This window comes from Oncorhynchus kisutch, linkage group LG28 (assembly GCF_002021735.2).
Source record: "Oncorhynchus kisutch isolate 150728-3 linkage group LG28, Okis_V2, whole genome shotgun sequence".
In the NCBI taxonomy this organism is placed as follows: domain Eukaryota; kingdom Metazoa; phylum Chordata; class Actinopteri; order Salmoniformes; family Salmonidae; genus Oncorhynchus; species Oncorhynchus kisutch.
This window is the reverse complement of record NC_034201.2, coordinates 38,676,927-38,689,686: the sequence shown is the minus strand read 5'-3', so window position 1 is coordinate 38,689,686 and position 12,760 is coordinate 38,676,927. Positions and strand designations below refer to the sequence as shown.

At 39.4% G+C, this 12,760-nt stretch overlaps 1 protein-coding gene across 2 annotated transcripts in view; it reads left to right on the top strand.

Moving 5' to 3' along the window:
- acsl6 (acyl-CoA synthetase long chain family member 6) overlaps nucleotides 1–12,760 on the top strand; it is a 91,332-nt gene that overhangs the window by 330 nt on the left and 78,242 nt on the right. Inside the window, exon 1 of one of the 2 annotated variants that reach the window (XM_031807713.1) lies at nucleotides 8,693–8,792. The exons of the other annotated variant lie outside the window; for it this stretch is intronic. The gene's annotated coding sequence lies outside the window, so the exon portion shown is untranslated. Of the gene's footprint in view, nucleotides 1–8,692; nucleotides 8,793–12,760 lie in introns of those variants that run through there. 2 annotated transcript variants of the gene reach the window in all.

Below are 12,760 nucleotides of genomic sequence, written 5' to 3'. Positions count from 1 at the left end.
CCATATGCTATGTGAGAAAGCAAAAGTAAAAGTGAAAATGGTCATCTCTCATAGGCTGCTAGGAAACTCATACCTTGACTTTCTGTAGGCTAAAACATAAGCAACATTGTTTCATTCAGGCTTTATTATTGATCAATATTTAGAATGTATAGGACCCTATTTAACATGTATGCCATTTTCAAATAGAGCTCTTTTGACTGTCGCGTTTCAAGGCCTGTGTGTGTGTGCCATGTGTGTGTGTACTTACGTGTTGAACGTGTTGCAGATTAATGTGAATATTATTACCAAACATTTGTTTTTCTGTACTTTAAAGTCTCTTTGGTGTCAGAGTTTGTGTATATTGGAACCCTAGGCAAATTGTCACTGGTAGGGTTTAATTTTCTCCCATGTTGAAATCTCTGTTCATCCGTTTGTTCGTTATTCACACGAGATATCTAAGACAGCACTGGCCTGATTTTGACTAAACTTGGGTGAATGATACATCTTGACATAGGCATTTACAAAATGACACTGATTGGCCCAAGGTGGGAGCTATAGTTATTAACTTCAATTTGTGAGTCACACCAGAAAGGAAGAGGCGAAACGAGAGGGATAACTGGGCCCAAAATCTGTCTTCTCCAGCAGGTGGCTTTTTTTGACATGGAGTACAGGGAGTGGGTTAGCAAAAGAGACTGTAGGGCTTGATATTCATGGCTGCCTGCTGGCCCGGCATCATCTCCCGAGCTAACCGGGCCAGTTAATCAAGCTTTCACATTTTCAAACTCCAAAACGTAATAAATAAGTAGATTTTCCCAACGTCTGACACTTCACACTTGTTATCAACCAGCATTTGGATTCCAAGCAGAGGCACGAATGTCAAAGCCTTCCCTCTGCCTAGAGTGAGCCCTGCCTCAGTAGGCTAGGTCCTGGATACTCACAGTCTCAGTGGATGTAGGAAGCCAGGGGCGTAGCCACATGTGGGCAGGCAGGCCCACCACTCAGCAACAACAAAACATTTTTGTTTTATGTTTTTATGCCCTTTACTTGTCAGTGTTCCAAACGGGACATTATTTGTCTTTTTACCTAAACATGCAAACACCATCAGATATATTTCATAGCAAGCAGTGCACCGGGTTAGTCAGATTTTAATAAATATAACAGAACAGATGACCTGGAATGACATTCACTCCCATGGCATGGTTTGCCAAAAATAACTAACTGAAGGCCACGAATATGACAGCATTGAGGCGGCAGGGTAGCCTAGTGGTTAGAGTGTTGGACTAGTAACCGGAAGGCTTCAAGTTCAAACCCCCAAGCTGATAAGGTACAAATCTGTCGTTCTGCCCCTCAACAGGCAGTTAACCCACTGTTCCTAGTGTGTCATTGAAAATAAGAATTTGTTCTTTAACTGACTTGCCTAATTTAATTTTAATTTAAAAAAAACAAATGTCACTGTGCTTCTATGGCTATATGCCACTGCCTATTTCCTTTGTTCATTTAGCAAACAAGACAGCTCATAATCCAGTGTCTTTATCATTCAACATGAACGCCTGATTCACGCAGTCTCCGAACAGTTGATGTTGAGATGTTTGCCTGTCACAGAACTCTGTGAAGCATTTATTTGGGCTGGTAACACTAATGAACTTATCCTCTGCAGCAGAGGTAACTGTGGGTCTTCCTTTCCTGTGGTGGTCCTCATGAGAGCCAGTTTCATCATAGCGCTTGATGGTTTTTGCAACTGCACTTGAAGAAACTTTCAAAGTTCTTGAAATTTTCTAGATTGACTGATCTTAATGTCTTAAAGTAATGATGTATTGTCATTTCTCTTTGCTTATTTGAGCTGTTCTTGCCATAATATGGACTCGGTCTTTGTCACGTATACTCCCTCTCCGGAGCTTGAGGTCGTCAGGCTCTCCATTATTACGCACAGCTGTCACCATCGTTACACGCATCAGCGCCTCATCAGACTCAATCACCTGCCTGATTACCTTCCCTATATACAGTGGGGAGAACAAATATTTGATAACCTGCAAAATCGGCAGTGTTTCCTACTTAAAGCACGTAGAGGTCTGTAATTTTTTATCACAGGTAAACTTCAACTGTGAGAGACGGAATCTATTTTAAAAAATCCAGAAAATCACACTGTATGATTTTTAAGTAATTAATTTGCATTTTATTGCATGACATAAGTATTTGATACATCAGAAAAGCAGACCTTAATATTTGCAATTAGAGATCATATGTTTCCTGTAGTTCTTGACCAGGTTTGCACACACTGCAGCAGGGATTTTGGCCCACTCCTCCATACAGACCTTCTCCAGATCCATCAGGTTTCGGGGCTGTCGCTGGGCAATACGGACTTTCAGATCCCTCCAAAGATTTTCTATTGGGTTCATACATACTTGTTCTCCCCACTGTATGTCACTCCCTTTGGTTCTTTCCCTAGGCGTTATTGTTTCTGTTCCGTTGTTTTATGTCTGTACGCTACTCGTGTTTCTTGTTTTGTTCCTTGTGTTATTTATTATTAAAAGTCACTCCCTGAACTTGCTTCCCGACTCCCAGCGTACACATTAGTCTTTTACCAAATAGGGCTATCTTCTGTATACCAACCCGACCTTGTCACAACACAACTGATTGGCTCAAACGCATTAAGGAAAGAAATTGCACAAATTAACTTTAAACAAGGCACACCTGTTAATTGAAATGTTTTCCAGGTGACTACCTCATGAAGCTGGTTGAGAGAATGCCAAGAGTGTGCAAACTGCCATCAAGAAAAAGGGTGGCTACTTTGAAGAATCTAAAATATATTTTGATTTGTTTAACACTTTTTCGGTTACTACATAATTCCATATGTGTTATTTCATAGTCTTGATGTCTACACTATTTTACAATGTTGAAAATAGTTTTTAAAATAAAAAATAAAAAACTTGAATGAGTAGGTGTGTCCAAACTTTTGACTGGTACTGTACATTTTTGCTTAAATTAGCTTTAAAATGCTAAATTTTCACTCAGACTCATGGCAAAATTTGTAGAATAGAATGAGATGAGCTATTGCAGGAAATGTGCTTTTAAACAGCTAAATTTTCTCTCAGCCTCATCATAAAATGTGTAGAGTACCATGAGATTAGTTATAAAACTGCACATCAGCACAGGCATTCAAAAGTCCTCCCCGTTTTTCAGTCTTGAAAAATGGAATGCTTCTAACCGAGAGTCAATTTACCTTGATACTTAAAACTTAAAGCCAAACTATCATTAACATGGTTCTTCAATAGTTATGCACAATACTTGTTGGATGCGCATTTGGTGTAGAGCTTTTTAATTACGCAGTGATTTTTTTCACACATCATCATCTGGTCCAGGAAGGTATTTTCCAAATGATAGCCAAGTGACAAACAGCTGTTGTGATCGCTAACCCTCCCCTAACCCAGACGACGCTGGGCCAATTGTGTGCCGCTCTATGGGACTCCCGGTCACTACCGGGTGTGACACAGCTTGGGATTGAACCCAGGTCTATAGTGACACCTCAAGCACTGTGATTTTTATTTATTTATTTTTTATTTTATTTCACCTTTATTTAACCAGGTAGGCTAGTTGAGAACAAGTTCTCATTTGCAACTGCGACCTGGCCAAGATAAAGCATAGCAGTGTGAGCATACAACAAAGAGTTACACATGGAGTAAACAATTAACAAGTCAATAACACAGTAGAAAACGAAGGGGGGGTCTATATACAATGTGTGCAAAAGGCATGAGGAGGTAGGCAAATAATTACAATTTTGCAGATTAACACTGGAGTGATAAAAGATCAGATGGTCATGTACAGGTAGAGATATTGGTGTGCAGAAGAGCAGAAAAGTAAATAAATAAAAACAGTACGGGGATGAGGTAGGTGAAAAGGGTGGGCTATTTACCAATAGACTATGTACAGCTGCAGCGATCGGTTAGCTGCTCAGATAGCTGATGTTTGAAGTTGGTGAGGGAGATGAAAGTCTCCAACTTCAGCGATTTTTGCAATTCGTTCCAGTCACAGGCAGCAGAGTACTGGAACGAAAGGCGGCCAAATGAGGTGTTGGCTTTAGGGATGATCAGTGAGATACACCTGCTGGAGCGCGTGCTACGGATGGGTGTTGCCATCGTGACCAGTGAGCTGAGATAAGGCGGAGCTGGTGATGCAGTGCCTTAGACCGCTGTGCCACTCGGGAGGCCCAGGGTCTTGTTAGATTTAACAGAGAAAGCATCAAGGTAATGAGTTGTTGTTTTCATACACCCTAAAAATGCTGGGTTGTTCGGATGACCCATTTGCTGGGTTGTAGGCATTGGGTCACTTAGTTGGGTTGTTTTCATTAAAAAGAGCAAGGTTGGGTTGTTATTGCTGGGTTATTGAGATATGACCAGTGGCTGGGTTCATTCTCCCACTGAATTAAGAAGATCAAAGTGATCTGGTAAGCTTGTGAATCAGGATTGTTGCAGGATTGTTGAGTGGAATTTCAACAAATGGGCAAGACATTATGGCTGACCAAAAATGGTGAGTAAAAAGCTAGCTAGCTAACATTGCAAATGATCCATTCAAGTTAAATAGACCTAGCTTTCATAATTACATATTTCATTGACACTTTCAGATAATCTTAGCTATCAAGCTAGCTAGCAAACAACCCCATGCATGCTAGCTCAAGCATTAGCTAGCTAGCTAGTGCCGTGTGTGATAGCAAACATTTTCATTTTTTGTTGAATCTTGAATAGCTAACTAACTATGTCAGTGCCTGTAAAAAGCTTGTCTCCTGTAAGCCTAACGTTAACTTTACTGTGTGGTGCATTGTTTCACGTCAGTTAGCTAGCTGGATAACTTAGCTTAGCTAGCTAGCTCAAACTAGGTTCCTCATCCAGTTTGGCTAGCTAGAACAGCTAGGCCTAGTCCCTGTCTCTGAGTTAATTTAACATGGTTGTAGCTAGTTGGCAAGCTTATAACTCATGATTTTATGGTGGTCCAGTTACTGTATGTTTTATCCTAATTGTTAAGGTCACGGTTAAGTTTAGGAGTTTAGGTGACAGGGTTAAGATCAGTGTTAGGGGAAGGGCTAGCTAAAAGGCTTAGGGTTAGCTAACATGCTATGTAGCTAGATAAAAAGTAGTAAGTAGTTGAAAAGTTGCTAATTAGATTCCAACTCTCAACCTTTCGGTTCCTAGATGTTTGCTTTATACGCCCACCCATCCAACCTACTTTAGTTTCTGTCTTAAGTAACTATTGGTCTTATGTAACCACACCAAATGTAACATATCATACACATTTTTGTGACCCGGATTTACATTTACTATGTTACGTCTAGTCTGAGACCAGGCTGCAACATCAGGCAGGTGTGCTATTTTAGCAATCAGCATTATGATTGCAGCATTATGATTGTCTGATGCAGCATTGTGGCTACATGGATGAAGCATGGGGCAGCTCCTCTGCATTGTTTACCCCAATGGGCTAATCATTAGCTAGATCACCGACTCTATGATCTTGTTTAATGTCCAAAAAACAACTCACACTGGCACAAATAGAATTGTGATTTTTCCAGTGTTTATAGGATTACAGATCTTTCTATAAATATAAATAATGGGGCCAATATGTGACATTGGCCCCATTATTTATAGAAAGATCCACCTATACACCAACATAGGCCTAGGAGGGTCAAATATATAATACATTGTTTAAGCAGGGTTCATACAGACATTGGCAAGTCAAATCCATTGAATTTTTCAAGCTCTTAATTGTAATTTAAGGACCTAAATGTTATACAATTGTATAATGTATATAACTGTAAATATAGGGTCTAAAATAGAAGACCCATCCCCCCAAAAAAGCATGCAAAAAGTATAAAAGAAAAGTAGCCCAATACCACTTTAAGAATAAAACATTTTTAAGGCCTTGAAACTCAAATTATTATTACATTCTAAAATATGTGAGAATAATGTGGACATTGCCTTACTAAATATTTAGATTGAATGCATGCGTGGCAATTTTTTGGTAGTCTATCTGGCCAATTTAGGCAAACGTAATACATCCATGAATAGCGGTAGTATTCATTTCACCATCACTGTTTTTATCATGAGAAAGTGGCCAAAAACAAGGTTCCTTTTTTAATGGAAGGATTTGTATGGAAAGCCAAGTTGAAGCCGACAATGCATGTTGTTATCTCCAATAACCGCACGTGGTTTTACCGCAAATCAACAACCTTGATTTGAAGCGGCCGGAAACAAACAAAAGTGGCCACAACTCTCACAAAAACGGATCTAAAGTGAAATCACGGATAATTAGAAGGGAGCAGGAGAACTCATAAATTAGCTACAATAATTACATGGACTTTTCAAGTACCAAATTGAGTCCCAAATGTAGGCCTATTCCAGTAGTTGAATTTCTGAGCGAGCTCCAAATTCAAGTAGACCACTTCATTTTTATTTGACTTTTATTTAACTAGGCAAGTCGGTTAAGAACACATTCTTATTTACAATGATGGCCTACCAAAAGGCAAAAAGCCTCCTGCGGGAAAGGGGCTTGGATTAAAAATAAAATATAGGACAAAACACAAATCACGTTATTTTGACCTAGCACTGTTGGGTTATGCAAATTTACCTGAATGTCAAATCTTGGACTGGTACCCAGGCTAACTGCCTTCCATTTTTGAATACATGAATGTACGTTTTTAGATTGGCAATTTGAGTATCTGGTCAATATAATGGCTAATCTGCATCATCCATGGGGGACGACATGTTTACGGTTGTCCTAAATGTGTAGGGTGGTGTTTTATTAATTCCCAAATATTCTGTGTAGGCTGGCCCATTGTAGAATGTATTAAATCAATGCATCATATTACATCTTTCCTTGTGACATATGTGATTGATGTAACAACATGACATTTTATTGGCAAGAAATGTACCACTTCACAGGCAAAATAACTATTTAATAAAAGACCACAAGATGTCGCCAATAGTATACTCTAAAAATATTGCTTGCCCTTCAACCTGCTCTGGCGAGGACTCCGGTTACTCGACTAATTCAGTTTATAACAATGAAAACACAAACTCATCTTGACCATGTGTCATATTGTTATTACCATGACAGTATTGTTCTTGTTAAACCATTTGTGTGTGGTACTTGTATTACTGTGAAGAGACATGGTGTTTGGAGGGCTAGTTATCACTAAGCCTAAAGTTAGTTAGAAATGGCATGCTTGTCTACAATGCACTGGGAGCCCTTTATGTATTAATTGAATTATAAATAATAATAATAATAATTGAATTATAAATAATATTATAAATATTACAGGCATCAAAGTCAAGATGATGATCTCTCACTCTATTTGCATTATGGAGCCAGAACACTGAGATGCTTTTTTATAGCGTTTTTCATGTGTGGATCGATGCCAAGCAGGATGTTTGTCTTAATTGTAAGGCGGTGATAGTGATCAAGGTAATTGTGACCAACTAGGTCAGAAAATGCAGTACACCCAGACTTGTGAGACAAAATTTTAATGTGAGGTCGAGTACTGGTGTAATCCTGATGTGTAGCAGTCTACAGCTATTCACCTCAAACAATTAGCCCACAGAAAACAAACTATATCTTGCTTAAATCCCCATTCAGATTCACATCAAGGATCAATCAAGTCTTTCATAACAAAATAGTTTTTATGCAGCTGATGCATTGATAGTGACCTAAATAGCACATCTTTGGTATGCGTGTCAAGTCAGCCACTGATATATAGTCTAGTTGTTTTTTAAGGGCCAGTATAATTAACTGGTGTTTGTCAGTGTTGTGTATTGTGTGAACAGTATCAGGGCTGAGCCAGTGTAGTAATTATCAGAATTATAGTTTTATTGTCATCATACCTGTTGAAAACAACTGTCCATGACATGGTTAGCCTATTGTGAGGTCTTTGTTACTGGAATGTCACTATGATGCTCTGTTTGGATTTATTGTCTGAGAGGGCTACAAGTTACAGGAGCATTCCGTTTTCTATAAATGGTTTGCTTGTTTAGCAACAGAACTGAGGGCGTGCACAACCATGGGGCAAAACAGACCGGGTTGGCTTAGATTGCTGACAACATGTGAACTATATTTCGTCTCCAATGTTTATTTTAAACATAAATAACACAGAGCACAAAACAAGTGTTGTCTCAAATACATCGTTACAGTTATTGGTTATCTAGCTAGATTTTGTTGTTGTTGCCATATTAGCATGACATGAAATCAGTCAAAACAAGTCATGGTAACAAGATGAAACTAGCTGAAATGAGCCCTTTATGATTCCCCCCTTTATGATTCCCAACATGGCCGTTTCTTGTCATTGTTGTTAGCTATCTGGCCATCCAGAATCTCAACAACACACGGACATCTGCCTCATTCAAGTGTGCACATCATTTTCGTGATGTTCTCTGCTAACACATCTATAGAATAAAAAATAAAAAACCTTACCAAACAAAGCATCATGATACTTGTAAATGAATGGAAGCCTCCCCATGTGAACAATTGACGGTGGATTCCAAATGGAGGGTTTCCTGTAAATGCCTGTCTTCTTCTCAGTGGCAACACTCCCTGGTAACAGGCCCACATTGCAGCCCAAGCAAAAGTCACGTGATTTTCAATAAATTGGACCTGTAATTTTAAGTAGAAGTCACAGCCTGCTACAGACATAAAACGTGCTGCAATTTGAACGTTTCCACTGAGATTGTTTAGAGCAGCATACTACTTACTGTATGTTAGTTGTATTTCTGTTATTATTTTCAAAACAGCAATGAATGGAAGCCACCCCATGTGAACAGAGTTCGATGCATCAGGTAAGAGGGAGGATGAAGCAATAAATAAATACTTATTTCTGTTGTTTAGCTAGGTTTATATGCATAGAGTATTATTGCCTTGACACTGACTTTTCACATTTCTCACATGCTGAGTAGAAGCACTTCAACGAGACTGGAAAGCAGTTTTTCCAACATGACCTTTATACGTAGAGAGGATGATTTATATACACATGACTGTGGTGGGAGGCCTTTATTCAGTGTCACAACGCTTCCTTTTCCCCCCTTATTTTGTGACCAACCACTCTCTTAGTTAACATAATGAGGCCTAGGGGGCTACTACAGATTATATTTGCACTTCTTGTGCAGTCCACATGGTCATGCATGGGAACTGGAAGCTTAGATAAGCCGTTACTCCCAAAGACTCAATGTCAATCAGCAACTTGATGGATTTGGTTTATCCATCCTACTCTTGATCTCACAATTTACTAAAAGGGAAGGCCTACTTGAACTGATATACTACTGTACAATTTATGAAGACTGTTCTTTTTACGTCTGCAAGGAACACTGTTGCATTTTACAAGTATTTATAAAAAAAAACTTTTTACACTGAGGTTACGCTCAGAGTATGAACATCTGCATTAACAGATCAATAGCTATACTCTTGGTAGAAAATCAAGCTACAGTGGCATCATCCATGATATTCTATATTCGCATTGACATTGCATAATGATGTATACATTGGCAATTTGGTCACACAGCCTACCAACTGCACCAATGTGTTGTGTTAATGCAGTAGTCTTTGTATTCTGCACCTTTTCCATTTACCATAACAGCCCTGCTTTAAATTCCAACAGATGCAACGTACCTTGATTGACAGTTAAAAAAAAAAATTGAATCAACTTTATCATCCCACGCCCTTCCACAAAGTTATAGACGTCACACTGGCAATGCCAGACATTCCTGGTCTCTGTGTGTTTCAGAAAAATAGTCTCTGGTCTATCCAGTAAATCAGGAGACAGATGCAGAGGTTGCATCCCAAATGGCCAGAGGCAGGGAGACTTAGAGCCTGAATCACCAAGGGATCTCTTTCTCCTTTTCAACCTGCTCTCAGCTCTTTGGCTGTGACCCAAATGGCACTCTATTCCATATTTAGTGCACCGCTTTTGACCAGGGCCATTAGGTCTCTGGTCAAAAGTGCACTGTATGGCATTATTAGTATTTTAATGCACTGCAGTTGCCACTGCCAAAACAGTACATACCTGACCCCTCTTTCTAGCACTGGAACCCTAATGGCTGCTTATGAAGAGGAGATGCATTACTCACCGTAAATGTGCATCAGTTCCCTGAGTTACTATTGTGAGGAGTAGCTGTGATTGAATGAGTTGCACTGTCATCAAATAACTTGGCATGGAAAAGGTTATCTAGCTGTGCCCTAATTCCAAGTATACACACCATTCCTACTACCCTCTTTCCGGGTGTGATTGCATGCGTGGTTGCATGCCAGTGTGTAGGTGTGCCTGCAGAAGGGTTCTTTGAAAAGCTGAACAAAGGGTTCGAAGTCAAGTCTGAAGATACAGTAAACAGTTACCGGATAGTTCAGATTTTCCATCTGTTGATGCTTTACAGATGGTCGTAATATCAACAATATATCTGTTGATTAGCAACTGCTTGCTAAGATTAGGGTTAAGGTTAGGGCTATGATAAGGGTTATATCTAGGGTAAGGGTTAGTATATAGTCTGTAGAACATCTACAGATGGACTATACAAATAAAGTATTACCCAGTTAGCATAAATAGCCTTACTTGCCCAGGCATGGCAATCTAGCTTTACCTCCTGCACACTACCAACACCAGTCCTTTAATCTGTATGCCCATGCTCTTTCCCGGTGGTTGTGTGGGTGGTTGCGTGCCAGTGTGTAGGTGTACCTGCAGAAGGGTTTCTGAAAAAGCCAAACAAAGGCATCAAAAACCTGAAAATCAAGTTGGTCTTTGTTATGATTCTCAACATTCATTTATATAACTTTGCTGAGATGTGTCAAATATGTCTGCTGCTTATTAGTTTGAGGTTGTGAGTTTGATGAATGGTTTAGTGGTGAAGGAAGTTCTTGAACATAGGGGTTTAAAGTGGAGGTGATGGCATTGTGTTTCAACGAGATGCAACATGATCTCATCAATGGAGGTCTTGAGCTTTGTTACGTTTCTAACATAACAGTATTATCAGCACCATATCACAGTGGTTATTGATCTCCGATTAATGCATGTCCATCCAATGTGATTATACGCCTTAGTGCAATAACTCATCTGTAATAATGGACTTTGCATACACCAAACTGAGTTTAATATCAGCAAATGTACATATGTTCAAAATGTGTTCATATCAGCTGTGTCTAGACAATGACTCCTATATGCATTCCATTGTTGAGCATTGGTATTCAGAATCGCTGTACTAAATCCGACTGTAGTGGCTTCTACTTTCTCTGCCTATTGGCATCCCGTCATTAAGTAGGTCTGTGATCATAATCAATCCTGTTGGCTTTTTCACACATTCTGGTGCAAAGACATGTGGGCAGGTGTAATAAGGCAGGTGATAAAGCCAAGGTGTATCTGTCGCATCTGGCTTCCTTAGTTAACCAACGGAGGACAATGAGCTCTGATTATCATCAAACAGCGGAGTGATTGGTTCCTTGGTGTTACGGTTTTCTTCTATCTCCTCCTCTGAAGAGGAGGTGTAGCAAGGATCGGACCAAAATGCAGCGTTGTAATTTTGATACATGTTTAATAAAACGAATAAACACAAACAATACAAAACAACAAACGTGAAAACCTAAACAGCCTATCTGGTGCAAACTAACACAGAGACAGGAACAATCACCCACGAAACACTCAAAGAATATGGCTGCCTAAATATGGTTCCCAATCAGAGACAACGATAAACACCTGCCTCTGATTGAGAACCACTTCAGGCAACCATAGACTTTTCTAGATAACCCTACTAATTCACAATCCCAATACCTACAAAAAACCCAAGACAAAACACACCACATAATAAACCCATGTCACACCCTGGCCTGACCAAAATAATAAAGAAAGCACAAAATACTAAGACAAGGGCGTGACACTTGGTAACCCTTGGCTTTGATTGAGTGAGGGCAAATTATAACCCATCATTTTGAGATTGTTGAAATGTCAACCTCACCCTCAGTTTTATTGCGATATTCCATCATTCAATTTGCGAGCTTAATTATCACACCACTTACCCTTTCTGTCACCTGCTTTATATTTATTTCACCTTTATTTAACCAGATAGGCTAGTTGAGAACAAGTTCTCATTTACAACTGTGACCTGGCCAAGATAAAGCAAAGCAATGCAACACAAACAACAACAGAGTTACACATGGAGTAAAAAAACATGCAGTCAATAATAGAAAAAGGTCTTTAATACAGTGTGTGCAAATGAGGTAGGTTAAGGGAGGTAAGGCAATAAATAGGCCAAAATGGCAAGATAATTACAATATAGCAATTCAACACTGGAGTGATAGATGTGCAGAAGTTGAGTGCGCAAGTAGAGATACTGGAGTGCAAAGGAGCAAAATAAATAACAGTATGGGGGATGAGGTAGTTGGATGGGCTATTTACAGATGGGCTATTGTCACGCCCTGACCTTAGAGATCCTTATTTATTCTCTATGTTTGGTTAGGTCAGGGTGTGACTCGGGTGGGAGAATCTGTTTTCTATTTCTTTGTTGTTTTTGCCTAGTGTGGTTCCCAATCAGAGGCAGCTGTCTATTGTTGTCTCTGATTGGGGATCATATATAAGTTGTGACTTTCCGTTTGGGTTTTGTGGGGAGTTATTTTCTGTTTAGCTGTTTTGTTGCCTGACAGAACTGTGCGCTTTAATTTTTTCTACTTTGTTATTTTGTTCAGTTAATTAAAAATCATGAACGTCTACCATGCTGCACCTTGGTCTCCTTCAACCCACAAGAGTCGTTACAGCTATGTACAGGTTCAG